The sequence below is a fragment of the Balaenoptera physalus genome (genome assembly GCF_965194825.1).
Source record: "Balaenoptera physalus genome assembly, chromosome: 10".
Classification (NCBI taxonomy): domain Eukaryota; kingdom Metazoa; phylum Chordata; class Mammalia; order Artiodactyla; family Balaenopteridae; genus Balaenoptera; species Balaenoptera physalus.
In genome coordinates this window covers 59,292,480-59,306,325 of record NC_138889.1, presented here as the reverse complement: position 1 = coordinate 59,306,325, position 13,846 = coordinate 59,292,480, and the positions used below count along the sequence as shown (strand labels likewise).

At 55.8% G+C, this 13,846-nt stretch overlaps 1 protein-coding gene across 19 annotated transcripts in view; it reads right to left on the bottom strand.

The window, feature by feature from the left end:
- The window catches only part of THAP12 (THAP domain containing 12), a 100,766-nt gene that overhangs the window by 13,461 nt on the left and 73,459 nt on the right, over positions 1–13,846 (bottom strand). Inside the window, exon 10 of one of the 19 annotated variants that reach the window (XR_014268163.1) lies at positions 7,897–8,007. The exons of 17 other annotated variants lie outside the window; for them this stretch is intronic. The gene's annotated coding sequence lies outside the window, so the exon portion shown is untranslated. Of the gene's footprint in view, positions 1–7,896; positions 8,008–13,846 lie in introns of those variants that run through there. One more of the 19 variants, XR_014268164.1, reaches the window with a different exon arrangement.

Sequence of the window (13,846 nt, the reverse complement as noted above, 5' to 3'; positions counted from 1 at the left end):
AAGTCAGGGCCAGGGCTGCTACTTCCCTTTCAAAAACAAAAGTATGGCAAAGTCTTCCTCTCTGGGTATGGATTGACAAGGATTACAGTGTGTTGGGGCCAGATAAATGTAGGTTCCCAGCCCACTTCCACTTAATGCTGTGTGACTTTGGGTAAGACACTCAACCTCTCTGTGTGTCCATTTCCTTGTCTGTAAAATGAGAATAATATCCCCTTGCTCACAGAGAAATGACACATGGGAGAGCTCTCAAACCAGAGTTGGTGCTCAGAAGACAATGGTTGCTTTCCCTCCTCTTGGTGATTCAGTCCAGCCACCTAGATGCCCCCTAAAATGAGCTAGGCCCAGGTGGAGGCTGCGCACCCATATAGACCAGCCTCAGCCCCTGCTTTCCCGGAGCTCAAAGGACCCTGGGGAGGTCAACGCTGTGGCCAAAATGTGGGGATGAGCGAAGGCTTCCTGCTGGAGGTGGAGGTGACTGGATGTTTATTCATAATTGTTGAAGTTGGGTGATCAGTACATAGAAGTTCATTACCCTATTCTATCTAATTGTGTGTATGTTTTAAATTTTTCCATAATTAAAGTTTGTAAAGCTTTTTCATTAATCACCTAAAATTATCTCAAGTACCACCAGCTATACGTAACAGTCTTTAAGAAAAACTAGACAATCTCTCTCTTCCCCAGTTCACTGCTGTTATCCTTGAATCCAGGGGTTATCAATCCATGATCCATGAGCCAAATCCTAGCTTGCTGCCTGTTTTTGTAAATAAAGTTTTATTGGAACACAGCCAGCCCATTCATTTGCGTTTTGCCTGTGGCTGCTTTTGCCCTAAAGGCAGAGTTGAGTAGTTGCAACAGAGGCCCTAAAGGACCCGGGCTGTAAAACCTAAAATGTTTACCATCTTCCCTTTAGAGAAAAGTTTGCCAACCCCTGTTCTAATCTCCCACCCATCCTCCATTATTCACAGACAACTCTGCTATCAGGATTGCAATCGTGCTCTCCAGCCCTGGGGTGATCCTGGGTGATTTCCAGGACCATGGAGATGACGATCCACCCCGGGCCCCTCAGTCCTTCCCACTGTTGTCTCCACTCCCTTTCTCCACCCCCTCCAGCCTTCATTCCCACAGTCTTACCTCAGACCTTGCAACCGCCCACTATGGCTCCACCTTCAAAGCACTGATTTAAACCCCAACTCTCCAACACCTTCCTTCCCGTTTGTCTGTGCGGTCAGTCCCCTAGTCAATGGTTCTCTGACCTCACAGGGACTTTCCATCAGTTGATCTCTCTACTTCCTCCCAGTCCATAAGCTTTCTTCTTTCTTTGCTTTCCTCCTGATCCACAGTCCATCATTTCAATAACACCCTTGCTAATACCCCAAACCTGTTCCCTTTTCTCTTTGCACCAAATCTAAAATGAATCCAATGGTGGATGAACCCAACTATCCCCTTTTTAATGCCTAGACCCAAGCAACTGTTGAAGAAAGAAACCACACAGGGGCAGAAATTGTTTTCACTAGTTTCATACCACACTCCGAACAGTCAACAATGACTCAAACTCCAAACGCATTGACCTAGTTAACTCATTTCCCCTCTATCCACAGTGCCTATTTCAAGCCTTCTCCAGTCTCTGGTGATGGGATTTTTTAACAGGCTGAGATGGGGTGCAAAGGGCATTGCAAGTGAAGGGAGCAACAAGAGCAAGGACCAGGAGGGGCCCGGAAGACATGGAGCTGGGTGTGGCCAGAGTGAGGATGGAGAGGGAGGCCAGGCCCAGGAGACAGCTGCGTCCTATAGATTCAGAAAAATGCTGTGGGCACTGGGGAGCCACAGAAGGCTCTGGAGCAGGCAGTGGTCAGGTGGGAGACGGGCTTCAGCAGGGGCAGGGGTGGGGAATCAGGGAAGAGGTGTGGGGGGAAGGGGTGCTCATCCACCCCCCGCTCTGCATTCATCTGACAGGTTGCAACTTCCTTCTGAGGAGAGAGTAAGCTTCCAGGCACCCCCAGTGCAGAACTGCTGCCCATCCCCAGGGAGGCCCCGCCCATCTGCAGCACACAGCTTCCGTGTCCCTCAGTCAGGGAGCACCAGCGGCAGTGTCCTCTGGAGGGAGAGCCTGGCCCAGCGGCTGGGCATCCTAAAACAGATCATCAAACCTAAGAGTTTTATAAAGCAGGAATGATGACATTTTCACGTACCAGCTTTTCTGTGGGGCAGAGTAGGCATTCCAGAGCACCTACTGTGTGCTATGCCCCATCTCATAGACTGTCCCACGGCCATTAGAGGTAAACATGAGCACACCCACGTTACAGATCAGGAAACTGAAGCTCAGCAGGACGGGGGACCTATGTCCAATCCCACAGTCCATGATGGTGCCAGACCTGGAGGCCACGTGTTAGGCTCCCTTGCAGTGCTTTCCCTACAACCAGCTGCCCCGTGGGACTCACCAACTGTGAGGATTCAATACCCTGAGGCAGGAATTCACATCCATCGCCTTGCATGCCTTCCATGGAGGGAGGTCAGCCTCCCAGGGCCCCTTCCCCCTGTGAGCTGGCTCCATCCAGGAGAATGTCATTTATCACGTGGAGCTGTGATATGACATGCTAGGGAGTCCCAGTTCATCCAGAGAGAGAGAGAGCTGGCAAGGGTGGCCTCCCACCCTCACCTCCAAGCCTGCCCTTCTCCAGGTGGGCACCCCTGCCGTCTCAGCCACATTCGCAGGATACACTTGAGGACCGATCCAACATTTTGTCTCCTCTGAACAAGCTCCGGTCTGTCCGCGGAGCCCAGAGGGGGCAGTTTTCCAGAGCAGGACATCCCCTCCTGTGGTCCTGGTCCCTACGCCTCTCGGTGATGGAGCCAGAGGATACTGGCATCCTTTGCAGCCTCACACTGTTGGCTCGTGGCCACCCTCCCCTCTGCCCCCATCCTGGGTGGCCCGCAGATGTGCTGAGCCACAGGCGGCAAATATTTGCTGACCAAGGGAATGCATTGTCACTGAAGCCACTCAGCAGGTGTCTGCGTGCGTAGGAGGTGAAACAGGGAGCAGTGGCTGGGGAAGGAATTGCCCAAAAATTCACACCTGTGGGGAGGCCCAGACAGTATGTGACCCACCTCCAACCCCAGTCAAGTTCAAAGACTGAGGGAGAAGACCGGGCCAGATGGGACCCTTAAACAACAGGGTACGAGTGAAGATGTCATCGAAGGCCAGGATGACAGCTCCACAGCTGCGTCTGAGCAGGGAAGAGCTGGGCATGAGAAGACAGCTCCAGATCAGAGGGAAGGGCACCAGCAGCCCCTGGGAAAGCCTGGATATCCAGAGACCCCAAGGGTGCTGAGCACAAGGGGCCGGAGGGAACAGGACACATCAGTGTCCGCCTGGGGAAGGGCTGTGGCTGTGCTGTGTGCTGGACAAAGGGTCCCATAGAATCCCCATTCCACCCCGCAAATCTGTTCAGCCTCAGCCAGGACACTCCCCCTCTCCGAGGTTCTCCTCCCCTACAAGGTCATCGGACCAGAGGTGATGATGGATATGCAGCGGGTGTTCAGTAGAGAGGAACTCACCCCTGTCTCTAAATCAGGCCCAGCCTTCATCTCTGGGGCTGCACCTGAGTGAAGCTGGCCTGTTTACTACTTGTTTAAAAATATTCATAACATAAGTAGCTACATCTAGTAAGCATCTAGTAAGTGCCAGCCACTTGTTAAGTGCTTGACAAGCCCTCACACTGGATGCTCAAGGCAAGGTCACGAAGTAGGTGCTGCTATTACCATCCCTTTAGAGACAAGGATCCCGAGACTGGGAGCTGGTGGAACTTGCCGCGGTGCAAAGCCAGCCTGTGACAAGGGACTCTGGGGCCTGCGGGCCATGCTGCAGGACCCTGTCCATCCTGTAGCAGTTTGCCCCTTGCAGCTTGCCACCCGGGTCACTCGTCTGGCCCAGAACTACCTACCACCTTAGAACAATTCAGAAGTGGTGTCCTGGGTTTCCCACTGGTCCTGTGGGCAGAGACTCTGTCCACTCCCCCCACTCTCCCACTCTCGACAGGGAGAGACTGGGCGGCCTCGCGTCCCTGTGGAGAGATGAGGGCCCGGGTGTGGGAGGCCATGGCTGGGGAGGCGTCCGCAGAGCAGCCAAGAGTCCAAGACTCAGAGAGGAACTCCCACAGCTTGCTGCGCATCCGGGGACGGGTGAGGACCTGGCCTCCTGCCCGCAGCTAGCTTCCAGCCGCGCCCAGGGAAGGAGAGGCAGGAAGGAGGGCCAGCCAGGTCTTCAGCAGTGGGACCGAGGCCCCGGCATGGAGCCTCCCCTGCTCAGCATCTGGGCTGGGTGCAGAGGAAAGGGTGCCAGGCGCGGGTCTCGGGCCCTGGGACCTGTGAGGTGGCCTTGGCAAGCCCCGTACCCTCTCAGAGCCTCAGTTTCTGCCTGCTGACGCTTTGAGCGGCAGAAGTGTCCAGAGAGACAATGTGTGTGAATGCCCTTGGTGGGATGGGGGGGTGCCCTCTCTGTTTTCTTACTGTCATTGTTGTTGATACGTAACCTCAGGGCACTCTTGCGTCTGTCCTGGCAGGGCTCAGATGGGGGCAGAGGTATGCTCTGCTCAGATAAGAGGTCCCCTGGCTCCCTGACCGGATGGCAGGGGCACCACCGTGTGATTATAGGGGCCATCAGAACAGTCAGGTGAGCCAGGAAAATAATAACATGGCCTGCTCCGTCCTGCCGCCAGAGATCGCAGCTGGGAAAGAGCACGGTGGGACTGCGTGGCATGGCGGGAGTGGGGTGTGCCAGTGGGGGCCACTTGCCCTTGTGCCTGCCTGTTCCATATGTGGATATCCATGGGGAAAGCCCCAGCCCAGGGCTGGTCTCAGCTAATTGTGCCTCCAGCCTCCCCCCAGGATGGGCACCAGTGCATCAGAGGGGGCTGGGCTGAGCTGGGCTGGACTAGGAAGACCCCTGTCTCTGGAGGGAGCTTGGAGGTCCCCAGCCCTCTCTGGACATTACGGTTCCCACCCGTAGATGAAGGATTTCTTTCTGACTAATTCTCCAAGATGGGTGATCCTGACAGAGGCTGAGGGTTGATGTTTGCAGGGCCCTGTGCTGGGAACAGGCTGAGGCGGAGAGTTAGGGCCGCCCGTTCAGGTCTCTGCAGATCACTCCAGCCCCACGTCTGTGGCCTGTTCCTTTATGTCCCTCATCTGGACTTTGCCACGTCGTCCCCCCACAGTCCCTGTCTCCCTGCACCTGCCTCACCCCCTCCAGAGTGTGCAGACCTCACCCCCACGCAACAAAAAGGGCTCCTCAAGGGCAGGTCTCTGGCAGGTGCCTGGCACGGGGGAGGTACTGAGAGCTGTTTGCTGAAGGACCAACTCCAGGCAGAGAAAACAGCACGGGAAGTGCTCAGAGCCGGAGGAGACCTGGCCCACTTGGGCCCCAGCCTGTCCCTGGTACGGCTCAGGGACCAAGATGGGCTGGGCACAGAAGTGGGAGAAGAAGGGGCTAGAGTGGGCATTTGGAGTAGACTGAGAGGGCCTTGAATGCTGGGCTGAGACCTGGTGTCAGGGAGGCCGCTGCACAGGACACATTTGTTCTAGGAAGGAGCCCCGTGTCCACAGCGCAGAGGGCACAGCACAGAGCCAGGAAACGAGGGAGAGACCAGGGGCAGTGGGCCTGGAGAGTGTGGCGGGCGTGGGAGAGATTCCAGAGCCTTGACAGAAGTGCTAGGATGGTCACAGAAGAGGTGCCCACTCCACTGGATGGGGGCCTTGCTGGGCCCTGGGGTCTCCCACCGCAGGGCAGAGGCAAGAGTGGTGCTGGGGTTCAGTAGCTGCAGTGCCTGGAGCCCGATGCAGCCCTGGGGTGGGGGGCGGGGCTTAGTCTAGGGCAGTCCACCTGGGGCGGCCTGGGGCAGGGACAGTCACCAGCTACCCCAAGACAACTTGGCCGGTTTGGGGTTGGGGTGCCCTGGGCTGAGGGCTTCTGCCTCAGCTGGAGGCTGACACAGCCCCTGTCCCATCCCTCTCTGACACCCAGAGCCTCCTGCCCACCAGCGCCTCCTCCCCTGATCTCCCCGGAACTCATCTCCATGCTTCAAGGCTGGGATCAATGATATTTCTCCCAGGCAGCCTCCCTTGAGCCTTCCCTACTCTGGGTTCCCAGGATTCCTGGGCTTCCAGCTCTGTCATGCTGTGTTGGCAACATCTGAGTGTTTTTAAAAATTAATTAATTAATTATTTTAATCATTCATTATTAAATTAACTATTAATTTTAATAATTATTTATTTTTGGCTGCGTTGGGTCTTCGTTGCTGAGCAGGGGCTTTCTCTAATTGTGGCGAGCGGGGGCTACTCTTCGCTGTGGTGCGCGGGCTTCTCATTGAGGTGGCTTCTCTTGTGGCGGAGCACGAGCCCTGGAGCATGTGGGCTCAGTAGTTGTGGCGCACGGGCTTAGCTGCTCCGCGGCATGTGGGATCTTCCCGGACCAGGGCTCAAATCCATGTCCCCTGCATTGGCAGGTGGATTCTTCACCACTGCGCCACCAGGGAAGTCCAACATCTGAGTCTTTGTCCTTTGCCCTGTGCTCCCAGGATCACCCTGAAGTCTGGGACTCCTGGGTGTGACTGAATCAGGGGTGTGTGTCCCCAAGATACTGAGTGACTGTGGGTAATTCGTGCGTCTCTGAGCCTTAGTTTCTCAGTCTGTAAAGTAGTGTGATGATCATCATCAGGCCCATCCCACAGGCTGCCAAGGGCCTGGGGAGACTATGTAGGTGAGAGCATTTCTGGGTGTTCTAAGTATACTGGCCAAGGAGCCATGTCATCACCAAGCCTCCCCTGGGGCGCAGGTGCTACATGTGCCTGGCACGCATTGGGACCTGAAGAAGGGAGGCTGCTCCCTGTCTGGTCTGTGGTTTCATCTGAGCCACCCGCACCCTGAGGGCTCTGCCCAGCTCATGCCCAGCCCTGCCCCTCCCTGCCCTGCCCTGTCTGTCCCAGAAGCTGCCCCCCACCCAGGCCCCCATTGTTCTCAGAGCCCTTCTACCTGGGATCCTGCTCCCAGTCTGGAGCTCTGGAGAAAACGCTCATTCCAAGGATTCCATAGCCCCTACCTCTGCCCTCAGCCTCCTTCAAAGAGGCCACTGGAACTGGGATCCTCTTGACAGAGGTGCCAGGCCGCATGCCCCTCCCACGACCCTCAGGCTTTACCAGCTCAGCTGCTTCTGAAGTTCTTCCAGGGGTGCTGAGGAGGGGCCCGTGCTGTGGAGGGTGCAGCTAGGGAAGCCAGGCTGGGATGGTTGAGCTCAACCCAGGCCCAGAGCTCGGGCAGCCCCAGTGAAACCACTGCCCTCTTGGGAACTCAGTTTCCCTGAGATTTACAGAAATAAAGCCTGTGAGAGACAGCAGGGTGCGGTGGTCCCAAGCTTGGGCTTCGCAGTCAGATGCCTCCAGGCCCTGATCCTGGCTTTGACCTGTGCAGGTGGTAAGGCCTCTGTATGCCTCAGTTTTCTCCTTCATCAAATGGGGATGGTACCAGCACCTACCTCACGGGTGGCTGTGTGGTTTGGATGAGCTATGTAGACACCCCAGCCAGCTCAGGGCCTGGTCCGGTGAGCGAAAAGGGGAACAGCCATCCCTAAGGGGCCTTCCAAAAGTACCCCTCACCCGTGTCACCTCCTGCCACTCTTTGCTCCCCATCACAGACCGTCCATGCGGTCCTGCCCTGTGCCTTTCCCCACGCTGTCCCCCTGCCTAGCATCCTTTTCCCCTCTACAGCATTTGTCTCCCCAGAGACTTGCTGGCCCTGCCCATCCCACCCTGACCTCTCCCACGTCGACCTCCCCATCTCTTCATTGAGCCCCATGGACCTAGCACAGTACACACCACCCCCCCCCCCCCAACCCAGGACACATACCCGCTCCAGCACACCTCCTTGACCGGAATCCTGGCTGACAGAGACATTCTCTGCTTTACGATTCAGCCCTCCTGCTGAGCTCCTCTCCTGGAGCTGCCCTCAGGTTCCTCCCTGCAGGGAAGGAAGGAGAGTTGGGAGGTCTGTTGGGAAGACAGGCATGTGACACCCTCTGAAACACAATGATCTGAGCATGTGGGAGGCCAGGAGCTGCCCGGAGGAGGGGACTTAACTCTGTCGGGGAAGGGGATGATCAAAGAAGGCTTCTCAGAGGAGGTGGTGCTGAGCTGGATTTTGAGTGGTGAGTACGACTCTTCAGGCAGACAAGGGGTGAGGGGTCCTGCCTCTCGGTGGGAAAACACAAGCAACGCCCCAAAGCCTGAAGCCACAGGAAGGGCTGAGGTGCACACAGTGGAAGGGCTGGGAGAAGGGGGAGGTCTGGGGAGGCAGTGGAGGCTGGATCGAAACGGGGGGGGGGGGATGGGACAGGCTCAGGCACTGGGGAGCGGCTGGACAGATGTGATTGGCTGCTGGCAGCAGATGAGTTGGAAGGGGTGAGACTGGAGGCCCGAGGAGGGGCAGGGGCCCAGCCCAAGTCCCACTATGGAGGGAATAAGGGAGCTTAAATAAGGGAGGAAATAAGAAGAATTCATGGGAGCTTCTCAGGCTCTGGGCTGAGCCTCTCCTATACTCTCCTGGCACTTCTCCTCCTGGGCAATCTCATCCCCACCCCTCACCTGGACCTGCAAAATCCTCCTCACTTGTCCCTCTGCCCCTGCAGGATGCTCTACCCAGGAGTCCAGGTGAATTTTTTTAAGTCTCTTTTCCAAGCCTCAGTGTCCCATCCAGGCTGGCGAAGCCTTGGGGCAGGGCTGGGGCCTGCTCACTGACCGGTCACCCTCGTGCCCAGCTGGGCACTGGCTGCGAAGATGCACAGTCACGGAGACCCTCCAGTGATTCCGACGCTGCCTAGGATGGCGCCTCGCCTCTGGTCCCTCTCCCCAGGCTCTGCTCTCCAGCTGCGCTGGCCTTGAAATTGCTCTGCCTGCTTCTTCTCGTTCAGCCTCCGCAAGCTTTCCCTCCACCTGGGCCGCCCTCCCCTCACCTGCTGACTAGTCACTGTTCATCAGGTCTTAGCTTTAAAGACCATCCTTTCCCCAGAACAGCCCTTCCTGACCCTCAGGGTGCCTTCCGTCCTTCCTCCCGTCTCTCCCTGCAGAGTCATCTCCGTAGTGGCCATTTGTGAGGTTAGGTGATGGCTCCCCGCCAGGGCGTAAGTCCCATCGGGGCAGAGAGCAGTACAGCTTGGGCCACAGAGCGAGTTAGGCAGAGCGGGGAGCTGAGCCTCACACTCCTAGGCCCTTGCTCAGGGATGTTTCCAGAGCCCCTCTCAGCCTCCACGGGCTGGACGGGGCAGGGCCCTCCTGGTGGGCCTCACAAAGAGACTCGGGCAGAGGCGGGACTGAACCCAGGCCAGCCCAGGGCCATACGGCCACCCTCCTGCCCCTCACCTGCCCCTAGTTCTCCCTGAGGCCTGAGGCTTTCCACCCACACTGCCTGGAGGGCCACGTCCCCACCTTCTTCTGTGACATCCTCCTATTCCCACCAAGACCCAGCTCAGATGGTACCCTCTCCCTGAAGCTGAAGCTGTTGCTGACCTCCAGGCAGGGTTGGCCACCCCTGCCTCAGGACACCCCTGTGTCGTTCATTAGCTGTCTACCAGTCAGTCTCTCCTCCCCGAATGAGGTCTGGAGACTCTTGAAGGCAGGGCCTGAGGCTGCCTCTGTCTCCGAGTTCCCCACTCCCAGCTAGGGGGTCTCAGTTGGGTGTGGTGTTGACTGTGGTTGGATGGGGGAAGGAGGACGGATGAGTGGGGTGACAGAAGGAACACACCCATCTCCAAATGACCTCCAGCCGGTGAGTGGGCCTCACCCTGCCCTTGCTGGCCTGATTTGTGGGGGTCCCTGAGGTGGTGAAAGGAGCCTGGGCCCCCTTCCCCTTCCTGTTTGGCCCACATGCACCTTTTGGAGGCTCTGAGACAGAGAACCCCCTCGGAGGAGGCATCTCTCAACAGCGTCAGGAAAGGGACACGGTCAGCTCAGTCAGCCCATTTGTCACCCCACTGGTCGACACCTGCCTGGCTCTGGCCTCCCCCCGTGGCCTGTTTCCCTTGGAGCCATTTCCCAGAGCTGTCTGCTCCCCATGAACAAAACCCACTCGTTTCCTTCTGAAAATACAAACCACTTCCTGGCTTCGCAGAGAACTGCCCGGGTGAAATGGGCCATGGTCTCAGAATAGTGTGTGCGCCTCTCTCCACCGGCCAGCTGGTCAGGGATGTGTCCCCCTTCTCTCCTCTCCCTACCACCCCCTCCCGTCCCCCATCCCGGCTCATATACACCCCCACAGGCATACACACTCAGCCCGTCCCCAGCCTCGACCCCAGGCCTCCCAAGTGTCCAGCCCTGCACAGAGGACTGGGACCGGTGCAGAGTGTTCTTTTATTCAGTAGACTCTCACCAAGCATCTTTTCCATGCCAGGGCCTGGGCTGGGCACCGGGGTGTCAGGTGGGCATGCCCTGGCCCTGCCCTAAGACTTTGTCAGTCTGGATGGGAACCCTGAGGTATTGAGAAAAGCCAGATCCTGTAACCCCACATCTGGGTTTGCATCCTGACTTGGCCACTCACAGGGCTGTGTGGCCAGGACAAATCCCGGGACCTTGTCCCTGAGTGCCGATGGCACAGGGCTGGGCTGTGTGGAGGAGCAGAGGCGGTGAGCAGATGCCGCCAGGTCTCCTCAGGGGGGCTTGTCCCCTGTACAACCTACACAGTCCTTAGTTAACGAGCAGGCTACAAGGCGACAAATACTCGGGGCTGAGGGAACAATTCACTCCAGGAAGTACTGAAGGGTTTCCCAAGTGGGTGAGGTTGCCCAGAACCCCCGGAGGTGGGAGCCTGGAGTCCGCTTCTCACTCCCTCCAGGAGGCCCCGCAGCCCAGGCCTCCCATTGGACAGAAGGGAGCTCTGAGGTCCAGAGAGGAGCGGGAACTTGTCTCAGTAGATTGTGGTTCAGAGCGGCTGGGGCAGGAGGGGCACTGAACCCAGGTTCACCGTAGGTGTCCCCACAATGCCAGCTGAGGCGGAAGAGGAGGGTGAGAAAGGAGGGGGAGATCTGCAGAGGAATCGGTGGCAGGGTGGCCGCACCGGCATGGAGTCCAGGGGGCTGATGAAAAGTCTAACAACCCCTGGACATCCCGCAGGCCCTGCAGACCCAACCCCTCCAAAACCTCACCACCCACCCTCAGCCCCGCTCTCCCCGGGTTCTCTCTCTCTCGGCAGGGTGATCCTACCCTCCCGAAGCCCAGCCAGAGTTCGGCCATTCCCCAAATATCCTGCCTCTCCCTCCCTCCCCACAGTGAGTCTGTCCATGAGGCCTGGTGGCTCCACCTCTTGAAAACCTCTCCATGGTGAAGGTGGGAGTACCCGTAACTCTCACTCGCTGCTGGAGGAGCAGGAACTGGCACAAGCACCTTGGAAAACAGTGTTGCCATTCAGGATGAATATTGTGAGTTACGGCTCCTGTGAGCCAGCACTGGGGATGGACCCAGTGATGTGCTGGTAAATGTTGACCAGCCAGCTCTTTTTAAAAAGCCCCAATTTGTAGCATTTGCTAATTCCTATGGTGTAAATATTTCCCCGCGGTCCGTTTGGAACTATGTACCAAGGTGATGTCACCGAATGCAGAGTTGGGAAGAGAAGCACATAATGGGCCCTAGTGCTGGCACCACTAGATACATCCCACACAAAGGACTAGAATATTCACACAGCACTACTCCTAATAGCCCCAAACTGACGCTACCACATGCCCACCTGCAGTAGAAACAGTAAATAAACTGTGGTCTGTTCACACTATGGAATATCATGCAGCCACGCGAGGGGACAAGCCGCTGGGGCTACGTGCAGCATCGTGGGTGACCGCTACTTGTTCTGTGTTGAACAAGAGCAGCCAGACACAAATGGGTACACACTGCGCTAAGAAGCCCCAACACAGACAAAATAAACCTGCAGTGACAGAGGGCAGGATATCGGTCACCCTGGAAGGAGGTCCTGCCGGGACAGGGCACAGGGCGCTGTCCTGTTTCTGGACCTGCTTGGTGGTTACTCAGGTGTGTTCACTTTTGATAATTTGCTGAGCCCTGTATTTATGATTTGTGCACTTTCCTGTATCATGCTATACTTCAGTAACGAGTTTTCGTGAAAACAACACCACCACCCAGCCCCCTCAGCTGCCCCAGACCACCCACGCTCTAGCTCCACCAAACTTTTTTTTCCTCATAGCGTATCAATGGACACAGCTTTTATCCATTTTTTTCCTTTTTTTATATTGAGATATAATTGGCATATAACAGTATATTAGTTTCAGGTGTACATAATGATTCACTATTTGTATATACTGTGAAATGATCACCACAATAAGCCTAGTTAACATCTGTCACCATATACTGTTACAAAATTTTTTTTCTTGTGATCAGAACTTTTTTTTTTTTTTAAGGGTTTCATAAAGGTTACCTGTTATGCTTTATTCAATCTTATACTAAATACTGCACATACTACAGTCTAATTGAAATAATACTAGGTAAAAATGGCATATTTTGGGAACAGATTTTTAGAAAAGAATTTTCAACACTGTTTTCACAAACAAAATGCAAGTTAATTATGTAAACCTTTATTATTATAGAAGCAGTACTTCTATAAGAAATGCCATGCAAACAAAGTGATCAGAACTTTTAAGATCTACTCTCTTAGCCACTTTCAAATATACAATACAGAATTTTTAACTATAGTAGCACCAAACTTCTTAACATTCACTCAAGAGATAGTCACTGAGTGCTTAACATGTGCCAGGCCCTCTTCCCCAACCGTGCTGTACCCTCTAAAGGACTGTCATTTTGCACATGCTGTTCCCTCTGCCGTAAGGGCCTTCTCATAGCTCAGCTGCCTGAGAACTCATCTTCAAAATTCAGGCCAGGCTTCATCTCCCCATCCTCCCACGGAACTCCCTGACCCCAGGTTGTGTTAAGGGCCCCTCCTCGGGGCTTCCACAGCCCCTGAGCTTCCCTGTGTCCCAGCACTGAGCACCCCGGTTTGTCATTGTCATTGCCTGTGTCCACACCTGTCTCCCCACCAGACTGTGACCTCATCCTGGACAAAGGCCAGGTCTGACTCATCTTGGGGTCCCCAGCCCCACCTCAGGGCCTGGAGTGGAGCTGGCATCAGGAAAGGTGTGTGGAGGGACTTCCCTGGCAGTCCAGTGGTTAAGACTCTGAGCTTCCACTGCAGCGGGCCTGGGTTTGATCCCTAGTCGGGGAACTAAGATCCCACATGCTGCATGGCGTGGCCAAAAAAAGAAAAAACTGTGTGGAGTGAGTGGAGGAATCGGGTGATAAATGAGCCAAGGGAGCAGAGTCCTGGAGTTTTCTAGGCGGTTCTGATTTCACAGTTTCTTTCCAGTTGTCACCATAAGAACTCAGCTATTGGCAGATCATGTGTCTCTACTGATGTTTCGGAAAGCACCATCCCCATCTCCGGTTGGGCGCAGGGCCTGGGGTCGTGGGGTATACAGTGGGCTGTGTGGTTTGAGTTAAGGTTTGAGCTCTGGCTCTGCCTCAGTGGGTCCCTGTTCCCTCCACTCCCCAAAACTTCAGTCCCCGATCTGTGATTGGAGACCGGAAAGTGTCTGAGGGTCCTTGTTAGGCAGCCATTTCTGCCCTTGCCATGTCTTCTCCAAGCTGCCCTTGGGCCTCACGCTCCAGCGCCTGTGGCTGTGGGAGGTGAGACCGACAGCAGCAGAGGTGGAACCCCCGGCGCATTAATGGGGCTTGTGTTTACCCAGGCTGGGCCCATAAAATGTCTCAAGCGGAACTGAGCTTGGCTTGGAGCAATCTGGCATTGTCCG